A 27,807-nucleotide genomic window follows, 5' to 3' on the forward strand; every position below is an offset into this window, starting at 1 on the left:
ATTTATTCTCTCCTTTATATAGTTCTGTATTTTCTAAATTCCCTATAATGAGCACATAAAACATTTTTTGTGGAGGGGTAATTAAGGAAAAAACAGGATATGATCAAACCCGCACTATTACTAATGTTTGATGACATGTCTACGAGGGTCTGAACTAACGATGTTCTGAGGCGAGGTGGGAAATGGAGTAGAGGTGACACTTCTAACATATCTTTGCTCAGAGATTCAATAAGGACGACAACCCTCATGGGGATTTGTGGGCTTCAAAAAGCTGCAGTGGAAGCCTGGGCCCTGTTTCCAGGAAGGGCACCAGGGAGGTGTCCAGAGAAGAGATGCTGCAGACAGTCCTTAGATGGTCTCACAGGGAAGGATTTTGGGGTTCCCTCAAGAGGACAGAGAAGTGGAAGAAAGAGGTAGATCCTGTGGCCACATTACCAGGAACAAAAACTATGGCAAGGTCTCAGGCCACGGCCCGGGCACGAGAAGTGAGCCGATGCATGGTCCTGCACAACCTTCCCCCATCCCTGAGACCTTTGGGGCAAACTTCATGTCTGAACACTCAGTGGATGCTCATTGCATGAGTTATGATGAACAGGTATTTGCTTGTTGCATGAACTAGGATGCCAGTGGTGCCGAGGGTAAGCCCAAAGCAAGATCTGGGAAGGGGACGGGAGGAGAGAAAACCATGGGCAGAGAAGGGAAGAGATAGAGGGAGTATGGGGGTGTGTAAGGAAGGCAGGTGACAAAGCAACCCTGCAACAAAGGGTAGGCAGCCCTGGGAAAGGCTGGTGACAGACACTGGGAGAGGCAGTCTAAAGCGGAAGCTGAGAGATGATGGCCTACCTGAGCCAGCACCTTCTCCCATCCAGAGAGAGCACCCCCACCACCACTCGTTTTACATCTCAGCTCCTCTCCCCTGGGAACCTGCAAAGCTCTGCCAGGGGAAAGCTGGGACCTGATGCTGTAATGTTCAAGGCAGGGCCTTCGAGGAGGGGTGGGTGGCCCTCCCAAACCTTCCAGAAAAGAGGAAGACACAGGGCTGGTCTGATTTGCTGGCATACGGTTAACATTAACAGTATTTTACATGAGTTATATGTTCTGAACATGTCTGCCCTTTCCTTAGGGGAGTAGGATAAAGGAAGAAATAAAGGCCAGGAAGGGAGAACGATTTTAACATTCATCTGTAACCATTTCTTTTCTCCTCTCTTGGAAATGAGGAACTAGAATGGCTCCACTAAAGCACTTCCTTTGAGAGTGATCTGGTTTAATCTTTATTCCCCACTGCTCCCTCCATCCTCTGGACTCTTCTTCTGTCTCTATCCCCCAGAGCAGTGTTGACGCTGAACATGGTGGTCATTCATAGCCATGATGGCCACGTACGTCTCTGGATTCCTCCATCTGCTGTCCTCCCAGGAGCCTCAAACTCACTATGTCCCAAATTGAACTCCCCGTCTGCCCCTCAAACCTGTACTTGTCTGGCCTTAGTGGCAGGTGGAGGCATCACCATCCCAAGGGAGGGAATGGGAGTCATTCTTGTAGCCTCCTTTCCCTCACCTCCCACCTTAAAGCTGTCCCCGTGTCCCCTCATGTCACCCCCTTGATGTTTCTCAGTCATCATCCTGCAGTGGTTAAGATCTCTGGCTTTGAGTGAGAATCTTAAGTGTGTGAACTTTGGTCGGTTACTGACTTCTCTGTCTTGGTTCCCTATTTATAAAATGGGTGTAAAAATTCAATAAAGACAATACATGTAAATCTCTTAGTACAGTGCTGGCAACTGTACACAGTACAGTTACCCATTGCCCATGGGGTAAGTCCCTTAAGACAATGGACAGTCTCCAAGTTCAGGATCCTGCCTACATTTCCCATTGCAGCCCTCATCCCTTCAGCTTCAATTCTATGGTCAGAGATACTAAACTCAGAGATTCCCACCTCACCCACATCCCAGCACTTACTCCAACACACATATAGTGCTGCTGTTCATTGCTGCTCCTTTGCTCTTGTGGTTCCTCAGTCCTGGAATATTCCAGCCACCTTCATAGAACTCTTCTCCACCAAGGGTCAGTGGGTCACCTCCCCCACTAAGCCAGGGCTCAGTCTCCCTTTCTAGGAATGTCTTGATCACTGCATTTACCATGCAGCATTTTAAGGATCTGCTTCTCTGTCTGTAGACCCTTCCAGAGCGTACACTTCTTGAGGGCAGGAATTTTGTCTGGGTCCCTTGAATACCCAACACCTAGTAAGGTGCCTGGCCCTCAGTAGGTACAAAGTAAATGTTTGCTACATGCATTACTAAGTGCTGCCACCAAGCAAAGCACTTTACAAAGCAGATTGATTACTTCTGATCCTTACAACAAGCTTGAAAAGTAGGTACCAGTATGCCCATTGAATAGATGAAACTGAGGCTCAGAGAGTTTGTTTTTGCTCAAGGTCAAGGTGGCTATGCCTAGCTTCAGACCCAGATCTTCTGACTCCAAAGTCCCTATTCTTGCTACTGCCCTACAGTGAATCCCTGGAAAGGCATCTCTTTTGGGGGCCCCATTGGATATTGGGAAGTGAAGTTAATGTCCTCCCAGGGGATCACGCACACCTGGCTCAGGGATGTGCTTATGGAAAGTCCTAGGGAATCATTGCTGGCTGCTCCCAAAGCCCTGAAACCTAGTTCCACCCACCTCTACCACACGCCTTGGAGGACTCAAGTTGAAGGGCTCTTCCTCTATACCCGTTTCTACGAAGTCTCTGCAGATCTGACCGAGTCTTTCTCTTTCTCCTCACGCTGTCTCTTTTTGCTTTCTCTCCGGCTTATTCTCCTCTCTCTAACTCCTAAATGTAGACACCCTCCCTGCTAAATGGAAAGGAGACACACTTGCTGACACACTCCTTCAGCCCTTAGTCCCTGTCCCTGTGCTGTGGCAGAGATGACCACTAGGTTGTCCTGCTCCCAGAGATGCATGGCCAGCCAGGGACCACTCATCTGGGGCCCCTGCATGTGGGTGGGGTCACATGACTGAGTTCTGGCCAATGGAACGTCTGGTTTGTAAAAACCTCCTGTGAGATCCTCCGCATTCTCCTGCCAGATGATGTGAATTGCAGGGTGACCCCCAGAGCCACATGTTGAAGATGGCAGAGCCCCACTCCCTCAGCCCTGTGCTGCGTTAACTTTACGTGAGTGAGAAATGAACTTCTCTTGTGTATCAGAGGTTTAGGTGTCTGTGGTAGCAGCTAGCATGCCTTAACTATCTCAGACCCTCACTGGTCTCTGCAGTTCTGGGCTCTCCCCACCCCAAGAGGCTCCCCATTTTGCTTTACCCTACACCTCACTGCCAAATCGCCCTTCCTTCAATCTATCTGGGTCATGTTTCTGCCTTCCTGCCAACTCTCCAATGGCTCCCCTTTATCTACAGACTCAAGGACAAGCCTCTGAGACAGGCATGGAGATCCTGGGCTCTAAGCCCCCTCCCTGCCACTTTTTCACATTCTTGCATTCCTGTCAAATCTGAATGCTTAGAGCTGCCCAAATATATCCCGCTTACTCTTGCCTCCACTTCTTATTGTTTTAGCTCCACCTTTGTCAAAATCCTCCCATTTAAAATTCTTCCTTCTTCCAGATGGACTTTTCAAGTCCTCCAGCCACCTGGAATGGCTCCTCTCGGAAAGTTCGTAGCTCTCTGTTTGTCTCTCACATACAGTCTATCCGTTGTCGAACTGCACTATGACATGTATGCCAGCTCAGCCCTCCTGCCCTCCCACCGGACTGCTGGAGCCCTGAGCACAGGCCTGGGTCGCCCTTGTCCCTACCAGGCCAGGCAAAGCCCAGGTACAAAGTGGGGGCCAGCTTGCCACCCCCATCCAACAATCTTCCATCTTTCTTCCTTGAGGGTGAGGCCTGGGGATTGCAGAGTGTACACAACCAGCTCATCCATCTTCCTCCTCCCAACACACTGAGAGGGCTAACTTTGTGACCTTTTGCATCTGTGGATTCCTCCCTCTCTCTCTTTTTCCTTTTTGAACATAGGGTCTTGGAGCTTGCTCGGAGGCCTGGCTGAGCTGGGAAGAAGTTGGCTGCTCTGTTATATTTAGGCTAGCAGGGACATCAATCTAAGGCTCTTTAAAAATAAGGTCCTGTTTCAGCTTGATCCCCAAGCATATCCCCACCCACTACTGTAACAAGAAGCTCGTTCGCCTCCTCCAGGTCCCGAGTCTCAATTACAGACCCTTCACCTGTGTGAATGTGTGTTAGGATGTCAGTGAACAATTGCCCTCCCTGCCCCAGTTTAAAGGAGGATTTCTCTCCTCTTCTAGGCCTTCCTCCACTGGGACTTTTCTCTCCTTTCTTTCCCAGGGGACCTTGCAATTTTCATTGAGGCCCCTTCTTTCTCAAACTAGCTAGAAGCAGTCGATGAAGAAGATACTGCCTCATCTGGAGTTTCTGAGTCCTTCCCTACAAGGTAGTCTTCACTGCCAGGGGAAGAAGCAAACAGAGGATAAAGACTAAAGACTGAAATAGAAAACAGGGCTTGCAGTTGTGCTAGAATGTATGAGGGGGGCCTTTGAATGAATGCTCCCTGTGGGCAGCCTGTGCGTGTAAATGTGTGTGTGTGTGACTCGGTGCGTGTGTGTGTGTGTGTGTGTGTGCGTGTGTGTGTGTGTGACACTCAGGGTGGATGAGAAGCAGCATATGGGAATGCTGAGGCTGACCCTTCTTTCTCCTTCACTTGGCTACTGCCGCCCTGGTTCTTTTCCATCCCACTGATGAAACGCTTCTTTATGTCTTATTCACATCCTGTCTTGACTACCACAATTGTCTCCTTGCCGGGTCCACATGTCTCTCATCACCAATGGGATCCAAATGTTGCTGACAAAATAATCTTGCTGTCTTTGTGCTACAATCACATTCCTCCACTTTTTCAAATTCTTCTCTGTCTCCCATTACTAGGGAATCACACGCATATAGACCACCATCTCTCTCAGTTTCCTCACATCCCCCTCACCGTCCTACCCCACCTCCCTCTCCCTTTCCTACCAGCTCATTCGCTTCCTCTTTCTAAGATCACAGCTCTTTGGGGCCTGACCAGTATTCCTGGCACGACCTCCCAGTACAATTTATTCAGTCAGCAAATGTTTATTAAGAGTGACAGGCACCCTTCTAGGCACTAGAACAAAACTGAGGACAGCAGTCAACAAAGCAAACTACAATAGGCTGTCTGAATTTTAAGTGCTATGAAGAAAAGTAAACCAGAGAGAGCGGCCAAGGAGCAGCTCTTACAGAGGGTGGTCATGAAGGCCTCCCTGAGGAACCTGCTTTCCCCCTTCCTCCATTTAGGGCTCAGGGCTGGCATCGCTAACATACTCCTGCTTTGCCAGACGCCTCCACTCCCATCCTTCTCTGTGTTTGTATCATGTTTATCTTGATCTTAAGAGCAGGGACGGCTCTGCGTGTAACTTTGCTGCAGCAGGAGACCTGTTGCATTATTAACTCATTAAAGACTCGCTATGGGCAGAATAGACCAAGCACACGCACACACATTGCTACACACAGACCCCGTCCTCTTCCATTTTCCTGTCCAGAACACAAATGGTCATTTCCATATAGTGTCTGGACGACGAGTGGGAGCTCTGCCCGCGTGGCCTGTCAATGTCCAAAGTGTGTCTCCTCTTTCCTGGAACCAAGGAGCATCTATTGGCATCGGTGACCCAAGTCTGGCTTTGACTGCTCCAGCCAGACACCCCCCACCACCACCACTTAGACAAAGTGCAACAACAGAGCTCGCTGCACAGAGGTCGGATGCCCATCAGCACCATCTTTGCTTTTAAACAGCCTGCAGGAAAAGCACCCAGGGACACAGTCTTCATACACAATTTTATTAACAAGTGAAATGACAAACATTAAATAGCAGCAATGAAAATTGCTGCCACTTAAAAAAAAAAGTCGTTGTGTATGTGTATGTTTTCTTTCCTGGAAGGGGAAAGGCTAGGAGGGGTAGGAAGATGAAGTCTGGGTCTTAACTTAGACTGGGAACAAAGTTGTGCGTTGCTCACCGTTTCATAGCGGCTCTCTCTGGCAGCCAGCTCCAGGGTGACAGCCATGCTGCCCACACAGTTTGTCCTTGTCATTTCTTTTCCTGGTCGGTCTACATCCTCCATGGCCAATATAATAGCTACTAGCCACAGAACACTTGGAATGTGCTAGTCAGAGTTGATATATTCTGTAAGCGTAAAACACCCACTGAATTTTGAAGATTAAGTACAAAAGAAGTGAACGTGAAAAATACCTCTTAAATAATTTTTATATTGATTACATGCTGAAGTGATATTTTGGGGCTACACAAAATGTATTAATTATAATAAATAAATATTATATAAGTAATCAAACTTATAAATGAAATGTATTCTTAAAATTCATTTCACCTGTTTGCTTTCACCTTTTTAATGTGGCTATTAGGAAAAATAAATGTGCATATGGGTGTACATTTGTGGCTTGTATTACATGTCTGTGGAAAAGCGCTGGTCTAGCATCGATCTCTAGTTTTTAAAATGTTGTTTGTGGCAGTTACACTTTGTGCAATGGAAATCTTATGCAGAACTCCACCCTATAAAGCAGGTAAACGTGGAGCTGCCAGGTGGAAGAGGGGTGTATTTGTGAGGAGAGGGGGTTGGGGTGCACGGCTGGGGACTGGGAGTGTGGGAGGAGCCCTATCCATTATCAGGGCCTGGTCTGGCTCATTTATTATGGGATTGGATCATCCATTCATTTGAAATTGTGGGGAAAATACTCGGAGGAGGCCCCCATTCAATCATCCTAAGTGGAATCTGATCGTTATCTTGGGATAAACATTCCAAATGGAAGGTGAGTGCTGGGAGATAAGGAAGATAAGGAAACCATATGGCCCTGTCAGGAGGCTCCTAGGGCCTTATTCTTGAAAGGATTAATGAGTTCAAGGGGGGGCGGGCGGGGGGCATCTCGGTTCTGTTTTGTGGAGGCAGAGGCCACAAAGCCCCAAATAGGAATGTGAACTGTACTGAGGCAGGGAAGACTGGAACTCAAAACCCTCTCTTGCCTTTCCTGGGTTCTTTCCCCATCTGTCTACCCCTCTTCACAATAAAGCCCTTCAGGTTGGTAGAAATGGACCCTCAATTTCTAAACTTCACTCAGCATCCTAGGCCATCAGGGTTTGGAGTATGGGATCTGGGCCTACCCCTGCCCCTCCTTGATCTGGCAAAATTTCCAGAGGCTTCACCTCTGCCTCCCCCATCTCCCCCACTACCTATTGGTGGCCACCAGGGTGGGTACACAGAGGAGAGGGGCTTTCCTGGAAGGGGTAGGGTTTTTGGTGGGCCTGTTGGGCCATGTGGCAAAGCTAAGAATCGCCTGCCATGGGAGAAGGCAGGTAATATGAGCCATGCAGAAAGGGATCTGGGGTTGGGGGGTGGGTTGGGGGGAACAGAGGCAACGGGCTTTTGAGCACGTTCTCTCCTCCCCTACGTCACAAGGCACTTCATCCTTCATTCTTCTGGCACTGCTGTTCTTGCATAGCTGTTCTCAGACACACAACTTGAAGGCATTCAGTTTAGGTGCAGAAGTGGGTGCTCGGAGCAGGGAGGGTGGCTTCAGGATGGTGTGACAGTGGTCGCTAATAAGAATAATAATACAAAGAATAACCAGTATTTACTGAGGGCTCATTTTATGGTAGTGCCTACATTGATTGTCTCATTAAATCCATAATAGCTCTGGGAGTTAGGTGTCATTTTCCTAAGGAGGAAACTGAGGCTCAGAGAGGCTAAGTCACTTGCCCAAGGTTGCACAGCTAGTAAGAGTTAGAGCCAGGAGCCAAACCCAAGAGGCTGAACCTAGAAGCCCACGTTCTTGATGTAGACAGGGGCCCAGAACACGATTATTCCTGTTAGACTTCGGCACCCTTGGTCAGTGATCAGCACTTAGAAGAGACTCTCCTGCTCACATTTTGGACAGTCCCAAAGTAACGTGGGCAGTTGTACCTGGCTGCCAACCAAGTGAGCCACGCTTATCCCCCACTCTCAGTATATGGTCACATCTTAGGGAGAGGTGGGAACAACTGGGGTGGGGGGCGCAGCAGGGGTCCCCCAGAGTTCCAGCTACAGGCTTCCCTGCCGCAGACTGGCCCTGGCTGATGGCCTCGGTTTGGGGCTTTTCAGTGCTCTGAGCACATCTAAACATTTGGAGAAAAACGAGAAAGCGAACAATAGAGGCTTGTGGGCTGGAGGACAGGGATGACTTCCCCTGGGGACTCAGCACTGTTCATAAACTGCCCCAGCTGCACTCTCACGGCTGGGATGTCACAGGAGCCTGGCTGAATGGCAGCCTTGTCCTTGTGGGGGGCTGGCTACTGGCTCCTCTTATATATGGGGCGGGGGGGATGCAAATATCAGTGAGGGAGCCCGGCGCTCAGGAGGAAGGCATGTTTTCCTGCCTGAATTTTGGGAAATCACACAGAAAAGATGCATCTGAGCCTTGGCATTGTAGTTCTGCCAAGTTGCCCCCTGACAGACAAGTCCTGATCAGAGGTGTTTGCCCTATAGGAAAAGAACCAGCTTTCCATTGAATGGACTCTGGGTTCTGTCCCAGAGAGCTTGTGCTGCAAAAGGCCTGGAGAGTAAGTGGGACTCTGGTGCTGAGATCAATTTGGACAGCTGGAGATGGCCATGGTGCCTTCAGAAATGTGCCCATCGGGCATCACATTGAGTGGGGTAGGACCGTGGGCCAATGGTGGGCTTCTCTGAGCTTTCTCCCTTTCTATAGCCCAAGACTTTTAAGACAGTCGCCTCCCATTGTCACAGCCAAGGGCAGCAGGGCAGGGTGCTTTAGGCCAAGAGTCAGTGGGTGGAGGGGCGCTTAGACCCCCTTCTCATTCACAGCTGACCAATTAAGCCAACCAAGACCCGGTCAGGCTAAATTGCCCGAGCAGGTGTTCTCCACATCTCTCTCCCAGACCCCCGGACAACTGTGGGGGGCAGAGAGTCCTCGTCAGGATGGCCTTCCTGGAAAAGGCTGGACTATTTCTAAAGAGGCTGTTCAGACATCACATCACAGTCCCAGACGGCCCAGAGGTTCTTGCACTCCCTTGGCTGCCCTCCCTGGGAAATGCTTTGGATCAGACAGCACTTCTGGGTTGTTTTTGCCTGAGGAAAAGTGGTAAGAATTCAGCAAGAATCCTATGGTTGAAGTAAAAGTCAGTGGATTTCTTTACTAAAAGTATTTGTAAAGAACCAACCATCCAGGGGGCATGAGGGCATATTAAGGCAGAGACTGAGGACACTAATATGGGCAAGGAGGCCCTGGGTGAGGGCACCTTTGGGGCAAAGAGAAAGGAATTTAGAGATGAATGGTTTGGCTTCTGGAGAATAAAGAAAGGGGTTTTCAGTGTCTAAGAAGTTCAAAATGGCTGCGGAAGGTCACATCTGCAAGCACCGACCAACAGGGTTGTGCTGAAGCGGCCTCCGGAGGGTCTACACTCCTTCTGTCCTTCAGTCACTTAGCAGATACTCACCGAGGGCTTCCAAGACTGAACGTTGAGGATGTAAAGCCAAATAAGAAACATCCTTTCCCTCAAAGCTCTCACAGGCAAGCTGGTGATGGTAATCCAGTGTGGACAGAGCAAGGACGGATGGTGGGCAGAGAGTGTGCAGCGGGAGTGCAGGAACGGAGTGGAAGGCAGAAGCCTGAGCTGGGTCTTCGAGGATGAGCTGGGAGTCAGCCAGGCAGCTCAAGAGGAAGGACAGCTAATCTCGCAGAGGGCACAGACTATGCAAAGGCTAAGAGGGAAAGCATGAGCATGCCCCCCTCCCCAACCCCAGGGACAGCTGGGCCAATGCTGTGAAAGGAGCTGGTGCCCAAAGAGGAAAAGACTGGCCCCACATCCTTTGCTTTTGACTCTCATGATTTTCTATCAGCCTGGCACATGTGGGCTGTGAAAACCTCCTGGCACAAGGGCCTCTATGAATTTCCATCCCTTCCAGCACATTAAATGAAAGGCCTTGTCCCTGGCTTTGGTGCTGGGTTGACCCCCACAGAGAATGTGTCTATAGGACACCCTCTCCTTTCATACCTATTGCTTTTTTTTCCCCCCTGATAATTTGCTGGTCTGACATGCAAGAGGCAAGCAGCAGACTTGCAAGTTATAAGGGAAGGATCTGTTCCCAAGGAGCTAAACAATATTATCGCTGTATTTTCTTGATTTCCAGTCTCACCCCAGCTCCAAAAATCTGTCATTAAATCAATGCAGCTTTAGGACTAAAGGAATATGGGAAATCCCTAATCACACCCCACCTTTAGATACAATCTTTGACCATGTATGTCCACAATTTCATATATGCTTTCTAGTTTTACTCTCTTCTTTCACAATTGAACACACAGTTGGCTGGCTTAAATCCAGTGAGCATTTGATTGAGGCTAAAATTCCCCAGCTTTCGGCACGCCTAATGATTTCCATCTTTGTCTCATTTCTATTAGGTTTATGAGAACTGCCCTTCTTATCACTAGCATCAGCACTTCATTTTTCCATTTTCCACTCATTCTTATAAAATAATAAGGTCAAAATGCAATAAAATATTCAAATACTTGCACAAACACTGCTGAACAGTCAAAAGTTGACGCTATTGAAACTGAACTGTTGGCTGCCAGGCAGCGTTCCCATGCAATGGCTTAAATGTTAGTTCACGGGGAGAGCTTGAAATCAGCAGTTGACTCAGGGGCTGTGTGGTGGTGGTGTAGGTCAGTGTAGAATGTATAAAAAATAAGCATGTGTCAACGTCAAAGGTATAAGCTGAAGGTCATGTAGAATGATCCCACCCTCTGAAGCTCAGTGGGTTACATATTCTGTCACCCCCTGCTCAAATGGGCAGGCACTGCTATGCAACCAGGCTGTTGGTGACTGCTTTTTTCCAAGCAGTTTGCATTGCGTCACAGACATGCTCCAGTAAACCATCCAACATCTCTGAGTTTGCAGGTTCGTGAGTAGAGAGGGGTTGTAGGTACCGCCATCCTATTTTACACCTGGGGAGATTCTGCACACTAGTTACAGAGGGAAGACAAGTTTTAGGTAACAATTTTCCATACAACTCAGCTGCAAGCTGATCTGCTGCCCCCCGGGGGGGGGGGCGGCTCGGAGCTGCTGCTATCATATCCAGAGATAGGGGGCTTACCGGCCAACAGAGTGGTGAAAGGACACTTAGTGTTGCTTTAAAAAATTCCTCGGGAAGCTGAAGAGTGCCTGGAAACAGATACCCAGGATTTCTCTGCCACTTAGCAACCCTGGCAGTGGAACATGACTTATGTCTCTAAGCTTGTAGCTAGTGTGGTCCTTGCAAGCTCAGCAATTCTAGGGGATATACTGAGAAGAGAGTCCTAGTCTCTCCTCAGAGCTGCCTGCATACCAACGACCTATCCCCAGAACTTCTTACTCTTGAGTCAGTATCTTTTATGTGGAAAGGATTTTGTGAGGAAGCGGTAGATGAAAACCTGATCTTTTAGTCTGTGACTAACCAGCACGTTAGAGGGGAAAGAATTCAATCCTGGGCATGGGAGACTTAGTCTGTCTTATCTTTCTGAGTGGCTCTGGACAAGTTCCCTCATTTGCAAAATAAGAGGGTCGGTCTATATGAGCTCTCAGCTCTAATACTCAGAGTATTAGTGAGAAATGAGACAACATGTGAAAATTATAAAGTATGATTTAAAAAATATATCTCAGCAAATATTTATGGTCGTCACATGTGCCAAGGCAATGTAAGTCCAACCCTGAGATTTATAACAAACCATGATGGAGGAATTGAGGGCTCCCAATCAGGCCTAGAACTATCACAACAAAACTACAAAGCCCTTTCCTTCTGAATCAGAATCCCCCAAGCCAGGTCCCCCTCCTTCACCTGCCCTGGGTGGAAGGGTCACAATTTCCCTTCAAGACTGAGGGGTATGGGGGCTTTGGTTGCAAATTGGGACAGGGAAACCTCCTTTTGATTAAATATAAGACTGAGCACACTGTTTTCAGAGTTGCTACGGCATGCATTTTGTGTTTTGCTTTAAGTTTCCAAAAACCAGCAAGAAAGGCAGTATTTTCCCTACCTTCAGAGAAGAAAATGGGAAAGAGAGGTGGGTTTTGCGGTTCTTATTTTGCAAACCTCCCCAAGGTGCACGAACTCCTTCTCTGCAGCAGCAGGTAAACAAACACCTGAGCTAGGAAGGAGAACTACCAGGTAGGTAGTCTACAGAAAATGCCAGCAAGACAAGGGAAGGGAGGGGTTGGGGCAGGGCCAGCTTCTCCTGCAAGCTGAAAGCCTACTTTTGTTTGAATCCCATCCCAATCTTCACCTACCAACCCTTGGGAGGGAGGGGCCGTACCAAGGAAGGTGTATTTTCCCCCAAGGGACTATTCCTAAAACGAAGAGGGACTTGAAACCTGTGGGTGCAGAAAGCCGAGGTGATGCCCTTTCTGCAGCGCCTCTTGGGCCGGGAACTTGGGGGAAGCTAGGATCCCCCCTCCCTTCACTCTGTTGGTGTTGGTTTGCGCTGGAATGCCAGGCTTTTCAAAGTGTCAGAGTGATTGGCACTTTCTAAATATGAACAGCGATGTAGTGATAAGAAACCAAGCGTCTGGCTTCGCGGGGTAGCGTACCGCTGGCAGTCCGGGGGCTCGGCTGGGCCGGCGACCCCCTTGTGCTCGGGTGAAACCTCAGCACCTCCCTCCAGGCCTGCTTTGGAAACGGTTCTGTTCATTCCCAGGGTTCCCATTTTCCAATTTTCACTTCTGGGACTGGGGAAAAAAAAAAGACAAGAAGACACCCCTCGCCACCTCATTCTCTGCACGCAGGCCCACGACTCAGCCCTGGTGACCCAAATGGCTGAGTCAACTGGGCGAAACAGGAGCGTCCCCAATGGGCCGCCCCCAGCCCCCTTTGCCCCTCGCTCGGCCCCACAATGAGCCCTTGTGCCGCGCCTGCAGCCAGGCCTGGGATTTGGCGCTGGGATGGGGGGAATAGTCGTCAGATATTTAAAACAGAGCCGAGGGAACAAAGCAGGCCTTTGTGCACGAAGGAAGCCGCGAGCTGGGAGCCCGCAGCCGTGCGGAGGGCTGCCCGGGCGCATGCGCGCAGCGGGCCTGGCGGTGCTCCGGTGACCAAGAGTTTTCCAACCCCCGGCCGCCCGGCCTTTGTTAACCCTTTCCCAGCCCTCTCCCCGGGTCGGCGTGAAGAGAAGCCGGCTTTCATCTGCTGACCGGAACGCGTTTAATTGAAAAAAGAAATAGTCATTTCCCATGTTTCTATAGGAAGCACAGATCATTAAAATAGAATGATATACCAATTGGGAACCCGGATTTTAAATGACTGGGATTTAATGGGACACTTGGGATCACGTAAAAATCGAGACATTTCAAAAAGATGCCTTCTTCGGACGCTAGCGAACCCTTTTTAAAGGATTACTTGCTGTCTTGTGTATGCTGGGTGACCGACTGTTCCAGTTTCCTGTTTACTATCGCTTGGGATTTGGAAGATATGTTGGTTATTGTCAAGGTCCTGGCTTTTGTTTGGGGTTGTGGGCTGGACGGTGTTTATTTATTTTAAAAAAACACACACAATTAAATAGAAGTGGAGTGTACATGGTACATACAGAGATGGGACTGGGTCACGAACCAAGGAATATAATCCAAACTATGCACTAGAGTTTCTTATAGAAAGGGGGGGGAGGGAGGGAGGGAAGCATATAATAGCAGTTATTAAGCACATTTTGTTGTGGGGGGAACGGATTGAAGAGGTCTTTCCAGTAGGATAGACTAGAAGTGACTTGTCAGGGGGATAGGATGTATAAAGTATCCCATTCTGTTTTATACTGGCAATGATTGCCCCCCAATATGTAATGAAAGAGTGAAAGGCAGAGGCTGGGGGAAGCCAACTACAGACTTAGAAATGAGTTATTATGCTCTTCTTATCCAGATGGATAGGAAGGACAGTCACAAACCACCAGGTGATTCAATAACCTTCGAAACAAGGCTCTTGGCCCCAGTCCAGCGAGGTTAGATGGACAGCCCCTGTCAAAGCAAGTCAGAGAAAGTGGAGGGAATCAAAGGGACATCTCTGGCCCGTATGCTAGGACTGCGCACACCAGCCCACTTTGCACTGCCTATGTACACTCGTCTCAGGAATGTATGGCCTTTTCTCTACCCTTCGTAGCTCAATTACCAGGTGGTCACAAGAAAGCAAAGACATTTCTATGTGAGGTCATCTTGGCGAGAAGTTCCCTTACCATCCTTGACCTCCAGGTCTCCAGGGCAACCACTGCTGGGACGTCACTGGTACTAGATTGTGTCCCTCAAAGGCCACACTGCAGCAAGGGCAAATAAACAATTTTGGGGCAACAGTCACGTAGCAAACTCATTCTCAAATGAGGGCTGATTAGTTAGAATTACATAAGTGGTGTTTTTCCACTCTCTTCCACATTCTGGCCCAGAATTCTGGCCATAGAACATAGTCTAAGAATGTACCTTGGGACGTGAGATAAGAGAACAGTGTGGGGGAGGGGCTTGGAGAAGCACTTTCTTCTAGACAGAGGGACAAAGTCTCTTTCCTCTTAGCTTCCCCAGCTCATTACTCATTTCTTCTCCCTGTCTCAGATCAATAAAGGAATTTTATCTTTATATAAAGGGAGTTGTGGTAGACAGTCTCCAAGATGGCAGTCCTCAATCTTTCCCTCTTGGTGTTTGTGTGCTGTTTCTCAATTTGGACTAGACATAGTGACTTGCTTGACCAACAGAATATGGTAGAAGTGACATTCTGGAACTTCCAGGGCTTGGTTATAAGAACCCTTGTGGGGCCGGCCCGGTGGCTCATGCGGTTAGAGCTCCGTGCTCCTAATGCCGAAGGCTGCCGGTTCGATTCCCACATGGGACAGTGCCAGATGGCTCAGTTGGTTGGAGAGCAGGCTCTCAACCACAAGGTTGCCGGTTCGACTCCTTGACTCCCGGAAGGGATGGTGGGCTGCACCCCCTGCAACTAACAACGGCAACTGGACCTGGAGCTGAGCTGTGCCCTCCAGAACTAAGATTGAAAGGACAACAAATTGACTTGGAAAAAATCCTGGAAGTATACACTGTTCCCCAATAAAGTTCTGTTCACCCCCCAAAAAAAAATTTTTTTAAAAAAAAGAACCCCTGTGATATGTCCTTGGGTCCCTTACAACCTTCACTCCTGGGACACTCTCTCTAGAAACCAGCAACCATTCTATAAGAAGTCCAAGCTACATAGAGAGTCTAGGAATAGACACTCTTGTCAAGAACCTTAGCTGAGCTCTCCCTCAACATTCACATCACTGCCAACCTTGTGAATGAGTGACGTCCAGCTCAGTAGAACCTTTGGATGACTCCAGCCTAGCCACCATTTGACTGCAAGGACAAGAGATCCTGAATGAGAACCAGCTAGTTGGGCTGGGGTTTCTAGGCAGGAATTCCTGCCTATTCTCAGGAATTTTTTTCGCTTTCCCATTCCCGAATCCCGAGAAAAGTTGGTCGGGAAATAAGGAAAATCAGCTCCTTGAACCCAGTAATACCCACAATGGGAAATAAATGTACTACTCACAATGTATCTCTTAGACATTTTTCCTATTTATCGCTAGGGTTTCCAGGCAGGAATTCCCTCCTATTCTCGGGAATTTCTTTTTCACTTTTCTGTTCCCGAATCCGAGAAAAGTTGGTCGGGAAATCGGGACCTTGAACCCAGGTGGTTGGGAGTATCGGTTGTTACTTTGTGGAAACGATTCATCATGGAGAACATAAAACAGTTTATATCTTGGGATTTGGGAATGGGAGAGTGAAGAAAATTCCTGAGAATGGGCGGGAATTCCTGCCTGGAAACCCTAAGTTGGGCCCAGTCAGCAGAGATGTAAGAGATAACCATCAATTGCTTTAAGCCACTAAGTTTTAGGGTAGTCTGTTATGTAGCAATAGGTAATTAAACAGGAATGAAACGCTGGATGGGGAGTGTAGAGAGACGAAAGGAACTCCTGAAATCACAGTCACTTTGAGGGGCTCTATTTCTCCGTCTTTTTTATCTTCCTGTATAACCTTAGCACCACCCCTCCTTTCTGAGTTATGCTTGGCACACAGCACACAAACCTTGTGCTGCCGCTAATTGTTCCATGTGCATAGTCTCCTCAATGTGATGGTGGGCAGCCTGAGGGGAAGACCCTATCCCTACTCTCCCTAGTACTGGCAGATTCGTCAAGCTATTCTAGTGGAAAAACATGGAGAACAGCTGGAACAGCATCTCAAGGTGCTTAAGTGGCTTGGCTTATGATCTTTGATATTTAATACCTGATATCTTATATCATCACTGCCTGGACACACCCAGGATCCAGCCACACCATGGAGGAGTCTGAACCCCACCAACACTGTGGCCTCTCCAGGGAAGGAGCTCAGGGCCAAGGGTGCAGTTGCATCTCCTGGTTAGATTTGTCCCTCTGGGGGATCTAGTACCAGGGAGAGCTCTGGAAACCAGAAGGAAGTTTAAAACTGTGTGGATGGGAGCAAACCCCATAAGGACCCAAGCCCTCAGGACCCATTTGTGGAGCTCTCAGGAACAGCTGAGAGCCCTTCGTATGAAGGACACTTGCTCACGTTCAAGGCCTCCCCCAGCTGCCCATCTATGGACATGTGTGTTTAAGCCACGCCAGGCTCAGTGGTGGAGAGGCAGGCCAAGCTGGTGCCTGCTCAGAGGCTCTGCTGGGCCCAGTGCATACTCCGAGCTGGGGAGAGAGGGAGGAGAAAGGCAGGGCATGGGCAGCTCAGGAGGAGTTCCTTCACCTCTTCAGAAAACATTCACCGGTGTGCCAGGCCTGTCTCCAGGCAGTGGGGATACCGTAGGGAGTAAGGCGAAGTCCCTGCTGCCATGTTAAACACCTTCTGGGGGAGTTGTATCTCAGACATACATGTCACCTACATAAGCAGAGTTTGGCTACAGTGAGAACCAGGGGATCAGTGGTCTTCATGCCTCATTATATCTAAGCCTTCCGACTCCATTAAAGACCTGGAACTCCCTGTGCTTCAAGGTAGTAGTGAGTGTGGGCACTAAAGACACATTATCTGGGTTCAAGTTCTGGCTTCACCATTTACTGGCTGTGTGATCTTGGGTAAGTTGCTTAACCTCTCTGAACTGCTGGCTCCTCATCAGTAAAAATAAGAATAATAACATTGCTTCATCTCAGGGTTGTATGGGGATTTGATGAAATCCCACTGGCAAAGTGAGCACGTAGCTCCATGCCTGGCACCTGTAGGTGATTAGGAATTGTTGGCTCCTATCATACGTGCTTTCCACAGGCATGGGAAAGCTCTGGCCGTGAAATTATCTACAAAGTCCTGCAAGGCAGTACAAGTAGGTTTTGTTTAAAAGAACAAAAGGGATAATGAGGGAAGAAGAGGGAGTCTCATTTGGGAATAAACTAGCCCAGGATCCTGGCTGCTCCAGTCATCTACTTCCTGAGAGGATTACACAGGCCTCATATGACATTAGTCTCATTTTCTTGGCCAGGATGCTGACATATATCCTGCTCCTGCATACTCTGAGTTTCACACGGCCCTGGGAGCCAAGGCTCCTCTGCCTGAAACCTGGGATATGTTGGGCCTCCCTCGGGAAAGACTAGGGGTCAGTTGCAGGTAATTAATTGCCTGGTCCAGGAGCCATGGAGTACTTGGGGCTATGAGGGCAGAGAGCTGAGGTTAGAGTGTCCCCAGAGCCTTAGGAAGCATGTCGGGTCCATCCCTTGATCCCACTTCAAATTCCAGCCTATGGACACAGCAGAAGCAATGGGAAAGCTGTGACTTGTAGACCCTGCTCCTTGCTCATCTTTCCTCTCAGCTTCCCAAGCCCATACCTCATTGTTTGACATCCAGGAAGACTGGCCAGATGTGCTGATACCAAAGGAGATCAAGCTGGGGAAGCGTTTCTGAGAAGAGGCAGCTGCCCCTGCCCATGGTTAGTGTGGGGACAGATCCCAGAGAGCAGTTTCCAGGCTCTCGGCCTCACGTGGAAAGGTGCTGGCTCGGGTGGTAGATGGCCATCATCTGTGATTAGTTGGCCATCAGCTGTTACTGGTTAGCCATTGGCCACTGATATAACTGCCGTGGCTACGTTAGCAAGTGGGGATTGCAGTTAGCAGGGCGGATTGCAGTTAGTAAGTGGGGTTGGTTGGCAGAGAAAAGGACAGCAGGTTGCGGATCTTGTGGCTCCTGCTTCCTGTGTCTCCAACCCAGTTGCCACTGAGACTATAGTGGCATGAACCCCCCCACCATGGCTCCCTGGGTGTTCCTTTTTGGCCTTGACATATCCTGCAGGATATTATGCAGGGAGTGGGACCAGAGACCCCGCATGACACCCCGCAGGACAGTTATGAGTTACCTTTGCAATGTAAATGTCCCCGCAATGTCACACAACCAGCAAGGGGCCCACAGCCCTTTCTCCTCCTGCATCCATCAAGCATTTTCTAGAATCCTACTTCCTTTTCTAAGCAGCACATCCGTTTTATGCCACCATTCAGACGGCACTGTCAGTTAACCATTCTGAGTATGGCGCGTGTTTGCTGGTGAGAAGCCTGGCCCTCCATGGGGAGGGTCGTTTTCCTGAGAAAATGCCCACTTTACCTCATTTTTTCAGGGGCCCACTTCCTGACCAACAGGCTCAAGGTAAGTGAAGCTAGAGCCCAGAGTCTGGGAAAGATTCCAAACCCCTGGTGTTTCCAACACAGAGGGGTTATACTTACTGTAAATCTTTACTCTCCTTAAAGTAGTTTAACAGAAAGAAGACATTTGATCCTTCCTTAGTACATCTCAATAGTTCGATTTTCACTGTCATGTGAACTCAGAACATAGAAAAATAAAACATAAAGCCTTACTGGGCCTACTGGTTTATCCATCATATTCTATTACCTTTTAAGAAGACTGCCTTGTTAGCAAATCTAATCACTTGAGGAACACCTGGTGACCCTGTAGGTGGTGGCAAGGGAAAGATTGGCTTAGTTTCTTCCGCAGATGTACTTCTTTGGGCTCTCCACCCAGGGTCACTGCTAACCCACACGGCACCTATGTGCAAATTAGAAAAGGCACCCCTTCCTCTCTGTGGATGCAGCCATGCCATTGGGCACAGGTTGGCAAGCAGAGTGAGGCTGGATTTCAGCCCCCACCGACCCTCTAGTCCAGTGAACAACCTATATGACTGTATATGGTGGCCTTGCCTCCACCCAATGTTACTAGCTCCAGTTTCTCTTCTTGGAGAGGACATGGGGACAGTGTCCCAGAGAGCAGTTTCCAGGCTCTCGGCCTCCCATGGAAAGGTGCTGGCTCAATTATTAGATGGCCATCAGCTGTATCAGATGGCCATCCACTGTGGCTGGGTGGCCATCAGCTGTTACCAGTTAGCCATTAGCCACTAATATAACTGCCATGGCTATGCTGGCAAGGGAGTTGATGCGGGTGGCAGAGAAGCAGACGGCGGATCGCGCACTGTGTGGAGCCTGCTTCCTGTGTCTCCAACCCAGCCACTAGCGAGAATATAGTGGTATGAACCCCCTATCTATGGCTCTGTGTGTGTTCCTTTTTGGCCTCACCATATCCTGCGTTCTGGTGCGGGGAGCGGGGCCAGAGACCCCACATGACAGAGGGGCTTAGTGGAGAGGGAGAGGGAGAAGGAAGAGGATGCTCATTGCTGTATGTTAGAGACAGGTTCCTGGAGACCCAAGAGCAATACCTTAACGTGGGCATGTTTTGAGTTCTGGGAGAGTTTGGGGGCACTTCATAGTAGGGCTCGTTTTTCCTGGGACGGAGAACCCGGTCTTTGAAGTTAAGACAGTCTCAGGGGCTGGAACAGCTGGTCAGTCTGCCCATAATCCTGCTGGGAAACCTTACAGCAAACAGTCCTGGATTTGCTCATTTGGATGCCTTACGGGAATTTCCAGGAACATTTTACCCTCTTCTGAGAAAGAGAGGGTAGGCTTAGGGCACTATTCTCCCCTTGCCTCCTCTTGAGCTTTGGTCTGTGGTTAGGACATCTGGGCTCATGGAGTTTTAACCCATCTCTGCTTTCAGATCTAAATCCAATCACCTGTCAAGGGGCTGGCCTTCCTTGCTTTGATGAGTCCATTTACAGAGTTCTCCGTGGTGTGATCTGCAAGGGAGGGGACGAATCTGGAAGACTCTCTGTGGGATCTCAGGGGTATCGTCTTCCCTAGCTGTGACCCAGCATGCTCACCTCTAAGACGGAATGAATAGCATGCAGCATGTCCATAACATGAATAGACCTCATGAGGACTCATGACTTCAAGTTTAGGTAGGTTTTTTTGGTAAGTAGATACATTAATAGACCCAGCACCAAATCCTGTAAGTCACCAAGGGCTCTCAGAAAACTAGAGATGCTTGTTCATTTCCTCACCCATTCATTCAACAAACATTTATTATTTACCTTGCTTGTCTCTGGGTGAAGAGGCCAATCGGAAAAACACACTCTTATCTTCTGTTTAAATGCCATTTCCTAGGGAAGGCTTACCCTGATTATCCCCTCTCCAGACTTGGGAACCTCTGTGTATACTCCCTTTTGGTAAAGGCTATCACACATTAATTACTTGATCAAGTTCTGTCTTTTCCACTAGATAGCTTCAGGAAGAGAGGGACCTTATCTACATTCATCAAAATGCATCTGCACCAATGCAGGCCCCATGTGGCCCCAAATAATATGGGTTGACTGAATCTATTTGGTTCCCACCTAGTGTACTGGAAGTCAGAGTGGCTCCCTCTGCCATGATTCTCCCGTGTTTAGGAAATCCAGATCTTGTGGAGGGTCTAATCCTAGGCAGAGATCCATCTGCTCCTGAGAAGGTCAGGACCAGATGATCGCCAAGGTAACCTCCAGCCTGAAGCCCACAGTTGAAGGACAGATGGGAGTCTGGAGGCCTGGACAGTGAAGGGATAACCAGAGTACGGAGGTGCCAGCCAGGTTTGAGGCCTGCTTGCAGAACCATTCCAGATGCCGAGGCTCCAGGCCTGATCCCTCTTTAGGAAAGAAAGAAAGAAAGATATAAACCAAGAATGCAACTCTAAAGAGGAGCTCTTTGTGGGCCTGAGGCCCACCTGTCCTTTATCCTCAGCCCATGTGCTCCAGGTTGGGGAAACCTACCCCCAATGGGTCTGCCGGAGACAGGGGAGAGGGATGGGGTGCCGTGGCTGCTCTGCCTACCTCCTGCATCTCAGAGCCTTGGGTCTGGTTATACTCATTGTCTCTGTGCACAGAACCCAGGTCGCTGCTGGAAGGATATTAGCTGGGCCCTGGTTGCTGATAGCACTGCTTTATTTATGCTGGGCCCCTAAATTCTGGCTCTGTTGTTCTGTGGTAAATAGCAACAAGAGGAAGGATAGATTTTTCTGTGTTGGGAGCTTATGCTTTTTTCCTACAGGATGGGCTATAACCAGCCCAGGGCCCCAGCATGGAGGTTTGATGACCTGGGTGCCCCAGGGAGGCCTTAAACTCTAGACCTCAGTGGCCAGTGTAGAAAATGTCAGCTTAGCTCTGCCCCAAGCAAACTGGGAGAGTCTGGGGTAAAGGGGGACCTGGGAGGAGGGAGCTACCAGCTCTTCTAGGATTGGGCTCAGCTGCCCCTTTCAGTTTTGAATAGCTACCAAAAAGTATCTATGGTGGCTGCCTTGGGTAGGCCTAAAGCACAGGGAGTAGGGAAAGAAAAAGGAGAGGAAAAAAGGAGAGGAAACAGAAAAAAACAAAAACATTTAAGGGTAGAAGAGAAAAGGATGTGGGGAGGGAATGAGAAGAGGAGAAAGGAATCTGTGGAGAAGTGCGGTGATGTCATCAATTACCTTGGGCATCAAACATGATATGAACCCAAAGTGGGGTCACCCCCATAGGCAGGACGAAAACAATAGGGTTTCTCTCTGTCAAAGAGCTTTTGCTTCCCATTGGGAAGGAGCTGCCATCATGGATGGATGGATGGATGGATGGATGGATGGATGGATAGGATAGGATAGGATAGGATAGGATAGGATAAAGATTAGTGGGAAGGATTTGCTAGAAATTGAATGAGTGACAAAGGGAAGAAATAAAGTGAGAAGGGAGAGACTCCAATGATGGGGTGAAGGACTCCCAACTACAATGTTGGTGCCAGGAGGGGTTTTGGGAGGGCCTTTTCCCCACCAACCCTCCAATCTCCATCCTAAAGAGATATGCAATGTAGGTGAAAAATAGTGTTTACTATGCAAACATCCTGAAGAAAAATCCCCTAGCCTCTGTCTCACCCAGCTTTCATCTCTAAGTCTTCCTTTAGGGAAACTCCAGTGTAGGGAAACTACAATGGTCAACTGCACTGCGTTGTGTTTGCTTTCGCCAAATCCCTCCCCAGACCAAGCGAATTAGGCTGTGGACAGACAGGTGAGGAAACAGGACTGGAGGAGGTGGGGAAAATAAACTTCAGATTAGTTTGAGAATAGGAAGAGTTAAAGAGCCTTAAGCCTTTCAGTCATTCCTACTCAGGGATTTGGAGTATTAATTACTCTAACAATAGCAAATCATTGAGTGGATTGTCTCTTATCTCCCTTCAGTAAAAAATGTCGAATATAGGCTTATTCCTCGGGAAGGCCCAGTGGGAGTAGTTCGTTAGGGTCAGGGTCAAGGGTGATGGGTCACAGAGTTACACCCTCCAAGCCTTGAACCAAGAGTGGGGGTGGCTGACATAAGGGAAAGCAATGCTTCTTTCATGGAAGGTTCTTATCAGAAACCAGAGCTGCACAGAGGGACACTGAGTCAGATTTCAACAGCTCCTCCCCATGGTGGAGGCAGGTCCCAAGGGGCGTCTAGTAGGCACTGTAGGGAAGGGGAGCCATTCTCAGGCCTCTGCTCTCTCTGGGGCCTGCGGACTCACTTGGGAATCCTAGGGCTCCCGTGTAGCTCCAGGCCTACAGCCTGTCAGGCTGTGTCCTCAGCTAAGTCAGGGTTACCTGTAATATCAACACATGACAGGGAAACACTGGCCTTTTCTCTAAAAAAGATGCAATGTCATGTTCAAGCTTATGTAAGAATAAGGGTGAAGAGGTCTGATGCCCAAAGAAGTCTAAACCTTATCCGAAATCAAGGAAGAAGACTTAGAGGGACAGGGAGAGAGAGGGGCTGACCCAGGAGTAGCGGTCCCAGAGGTTTTGGAACTGAGTCCCAAAGTGGGCAAGGGAAAGAGGTGCATTATATATGGGGCAAGGGTCAGTGAAATTCTAGGAAGAAGCGTCAACCCTGAAAAGTGACTAGGCTTGTCATGTTAGAATCCTCAAAGGGGCCTTAAGTGTTCCTTTGATCAAGGAGAAGACACAGAAGGTACACTGTGCAGAATTAACCTCCCCAGGAAGGCAAGAAAGTTTGATAGGTTTTCACAGAAGGGTGGAAGACTATTTCATCTTTCCTCTCTCAGGACGTGCAACTGGTGATTTTGGACTGAGAGATTATGTGTCCACTTTTATGGTTTTCACTGTGGCCTAATGTCTTTCAGGGTAGATGGCCACTAACTCTGGTTCTTCTTGCTCATGGATTCTTTCTACTGTACCATTGGCTTCCATTTCTAAATCAGCCAGGCGGAGGCTGCAGTGATCAGCTCTGTCTAAATTGCGTTCTTGACCTCAAGACTACCTTTAAATAACTCTAGTCTTTAAAAACTCAGGACTTTTCCCTTTTTATTATCTGAAACCCTAATCTTTTTACATTTTTCCTTCCTCATGTTATTTATCTGTTTTTCTAGTTAACAAATAAAAACGTCTTCTCCAGGAAGCATGTATTAGGAGGAGAAAAACATGCCTTGTGTGTTGAGCCTTACGGGCCAGGGCTAAAAGCTGAATAACTTATGTGACCTTGACTTTGATTATGATCCCCAACTGATGGTCATCTCCATGTAGGTGGTCTTCCTCTGGTCTGCTGCACTACGAGCCCTCACTAGGTGCTATCTGTGCTAAGATCTGGAGGGAGGGACTTGGATTACCCTGTGAAGCAAAATAGCTAAGCCAGGAATTACAGTGTGGGAGTAGAAGACAGAAAAAGAGGTAAGGAATGGGGAGGGAGCACCATTTGCCCCACGGCTGCTGCTGTCGTGCAGCCTCCTGAACTTGAGCTTCTGATTTATAAGTCCCCAAATAGGCAATGCAAGGCCAAGAGCAAACGGAGGATGGAGTCAGTAAAGTGATCTGCCCAAGGTCATGCAACTAATGGGCAGTAGATTGTTCACAATTATGGCATCAATAACTCTGTAGTATCAGTCAGGTGGGAAAAAGAGTTTAATGAAGGGATTATTTAGCATGGTATGGGCAGGTTTAGGGGAACTAACAACGGATGGTGTTATCAAACTTTAGGTTTGATAACATTGAGGAGGTGTTACCACCCCAAAGTCTGAAGGGTCAAAACAAAAAGAATACGGTTAGTACCTCGGTTTTCGAATGTCTCCATTGAGGAACATTTCGGTTTACGAACGCCGTAAACCTGGAAATAAATGCTTGTTTTTGAATACGCCTCAGAAGTCGAACATGTCATGTGGCTTCTGCTGAGTGCAAGATCCTGAGGCCAAGCTGTCGATGTTCTTGAACATTTCAGAACTCGAATGATCTTCTGGAATGGATTAAGTTCGAAGACCGAGGTACCACTGTGGTTACTAGAACCCAGAGAGATTACCTATAAGGAGAGAGCTGCCTGACAGGAACTGTGACCTTGGTGGAGAGACAAAACGAATCCACAGTAATTTGGAAGGGGAAGAACTAGGGAAATAAGTAATCCTCCTGCCTTCCAACTTCCGGCTGTTAATTTCCTTTGCCGGAGTACAACTAGAAACCAGAGGTCAAAGGAGTCCCTTTGATGCTCTATAGGCAGGTCAATCCTGTGGGGTACAGGGCAGGGTGAAGGGTGAAGAGTAGATCTGGAGAAGTAAATGGAAGCTATCCAGCCACCTGAGAAAACAGGTGAGATTTATTTTTAGTAACCTCCACATTTATTGATTTTTTTACTTCCTTCTACATTGACATACCTGTTCCTACATGGTTTTCAGATGTTAGAATTTTTATGAAGCCTCCCTATATCCTGGAACCCTCAGCAAAGTCGTGTCTAGTTTTGGGGACTTCCCTCTCTCACCACTATTTCTTTTCTTTTTCTTTCTTTTTTTTCTTAAAGATTTTACTGGGGAAGGAGAACAGTTTCCAGGACTTTATTGGAAGAACAGTATGTTTTTCCCAGGACCCATCAGCTCCAAGCCAAGTTTTGTTCTTCATTCTTAGTTGTGGAGGGCACAGCTCAGCTCCAAGTCCAGTCACCGTTTTCAATCTAGTTGCAGCAGGCACAGCTCACCATCCCATGCGGGAGTCGTACCAGCAACCTTGCTGTTCAGAGCCCACCTCCAACAAATTGAGCCATCTGGCCACCCACTGGGAGCTCAGTGGCAGCTCAGCTCAAGTTGTTGTCTTCAATCTAGTTGTAGGGGGCGCATCTCACTGGTCCATGTGGGAATCGAACCTGCAATCTGAGCTTGTTGCTCAGAGCTTATGCTCTAATCATCTGAGCCATCTGGCTTCCCCACTACTATTTATTATAACTTTATCATGAGATAAAGATGTATTTTATAGAGGAACAAACATAAGAAATATTGCAGACTTCTGATCAAGCTATGCAAGCCAGAAGACAATGGAATGACATCTTGAATGTGCTGAAGGAAAATAAAGATCAACCTAGAATTCTGTATTCAGTGAAATACTCTTTAAAAATGAGACAAATAAAATCTTAGCAAATTTGTCACCAGCAGATCTGCATTACAAGAAATGTTAAAGGAAGTTCTTTATGCAGAAGGAATACTTGGATCTACACAAAAGAATGCCAGAAATGGTAAACATGAGGGTAAATATAAATATAAAAGACTTTAAAAATAATTGAAAAATCCCTTAATATTAAGTATTAAAGCAAAAATACTAACAAAGTACCGTGGAGTTCATAACATGTAGAAGAAGTAAAATGTGTAACAACGATAGCATAAAGGACGTGAGAGTATAGCTAATAAGCCAATGTTGTAGATAAAATTAAATCATAAAAAAAAAGCACCTCTCAATCCAAAAGAAGGCAGGGGAAAATAAAAAAGAACAAAGAACAGGTGGGACAAATAGAAAACAAATAGTAAGATGTATACCTTCATCAAACATACTGTAACTAGGTTATACGTACTTGTAGTTAAATGCAAATAATCCAAATATCAACATTAAATAGCAGAGATCATCAAACTGAAAGAAAAGTATGTTAAATGAAACCTATTTAAAATGTAAAAGCACACATATTTTAAAAGAAAAAGAACGGAAAAAGATTTAACTCAGGCCCTTCCCTGCAAGGCTTCTCATGAGAAAGCTGGATGGCTGTATTAATAACAAAAAAAGGAAGTCTTGAGGACAGGACTATTTCCAGAGATAAAGAGGGACAATTTCACACTGATGCAAAGAAAAGTTTAAGAAGACTTAACAGTCCTAAATGTGTGTGCCCCCTCTAATAGAGCTTCAAATGAAACAAAAATTGACCAAACTGAAAGAAGACATAGACAAATCCACAATTATAGTTTGATATTTCATCATTCCTCTCTCCAGAACTGGTAGAAAAAAATAGGCAGAAAACTTGAACAGCATGATGAACTAACTTGACCTAACTGACATAGAACACTCCACTCAACAACAGCATATGTATTTCTTCTCAAGTTCCCATGGAACATTCATCAAGATAGATTACAATTTCAGCTATAAAAAACAAAGACTAAACAAATTTGAAGTCTCATCACAAGGCAATTAAATTAGACATAAAAAACAAAAATGTTTGGAAAATACTCGAATATTTGGAAATTAAACATTACATTTCAAATAACCCTGGGTCAAAGAAGATAATGCAAAGATAATTTAAAATTACTTTTTAGGGAATGAAAATGAAGGCAGAACATATCAAAGTTTATACTATGCATCTAAAACAGACTTTGCATGGAATTTTTAAAAATCTTATTTGAAACATATTTATTGAGCTATAATTTACACAGTATAAAATTCACCAGTTTTAAGTGTATGATTCAATGATTGTAAGTAAATTTACTGAGTCATGAAACCATCACCACAATTTGGATTATCGTCTTACTGATCCCTCAGAAACTACTGTTACACGTGTGCAATAAAGTTAAAATTGTCAACTCTTCTTCTTACTCATGTAACCAGCTTCACATTTAAAAAATTGAGATATAATTCAGACAACATAAAAGTCACCCTTTTAAAGTGTCTAATTCAGTGGTTTTTACTATAGTCACTGTGCTGTGTAGCAATCACCACTGTCTAATTCCAGAACATTCTCATCACTCCAAAAAGAAACCCCACACCCATTAACAGTCAGTCCCAACATTCTCCTCCCTCTATCCCTTGGTAATCATTAATCTACATTTTGTTTCTTTAGATTTGCCTATTCTGGATATTTCATATAAATAAGCTCTTACACTATGTGGTCTTTTGTGTCTTGCTTCTTTCACTTAGAATTCAGATGGAATTTTAAAGTTTTAAATGTTTATATTAGAAAAGAAGATCCATTTTTGACATGTTTACCAAGACAAATAAGGATAGAATGGTCTTTTTAACAGGTGATGCTGAGACAAATGGATATTCATATGCAGAAGAATGAAGTTGGACCCCTATTTCACACCATATACAAAAAGTAACTCAGAATAGATCAAAGACCTAAATGTAAAAGCTAAAAATAAAAAAATCTTAGATGAGAGCA

The 27,807-nt window shown here is 47.1% G+C and overlaps 1 long non-coding RNA gene across 2 annotated transcripts; it reads left to right on the forward strand.

Annotated features, from left to right (window-relative positions):
- The first annotated feature begins 19,986 nt into the window (after positions 1-19,986).
- Positions 19,987-27,241, forward strand: LOC141570821 (uncharacterized). 2 transcript variants are annotated; one of them, XR_012495276.1, is made up of 2 exons: positions 19,987-20,331; positions 25,198-27,241. It is a non-coding gene; the product is annotated as an uncharacterized LOC141570821 (long non-coding RNA). The 2 variants fall into 2 exon arrangements; XR_012495275.1 differs by lacking the exon at positions 19,987-20,331 and adding an exon at positions 23,945-24,083.
- Positions 27,242-27,807: the final 566 nt, after the last annotated feature.

The sequence above is a fragment of the Rhinolophus sinicus genome, linkage group LG03, assembly GCF_036562045.2.
Source record: "Rhinolophus sinicus isolate RSC01 linkage group LG03, ASM3656204v1, whole genome shotgun sequence".
NCBI lineage: Eukaryota > Metazoa > Chordata > Mammalia > Chiroptera > Rhinolophidae > Rhinolophus > Rhinolophus sinicus.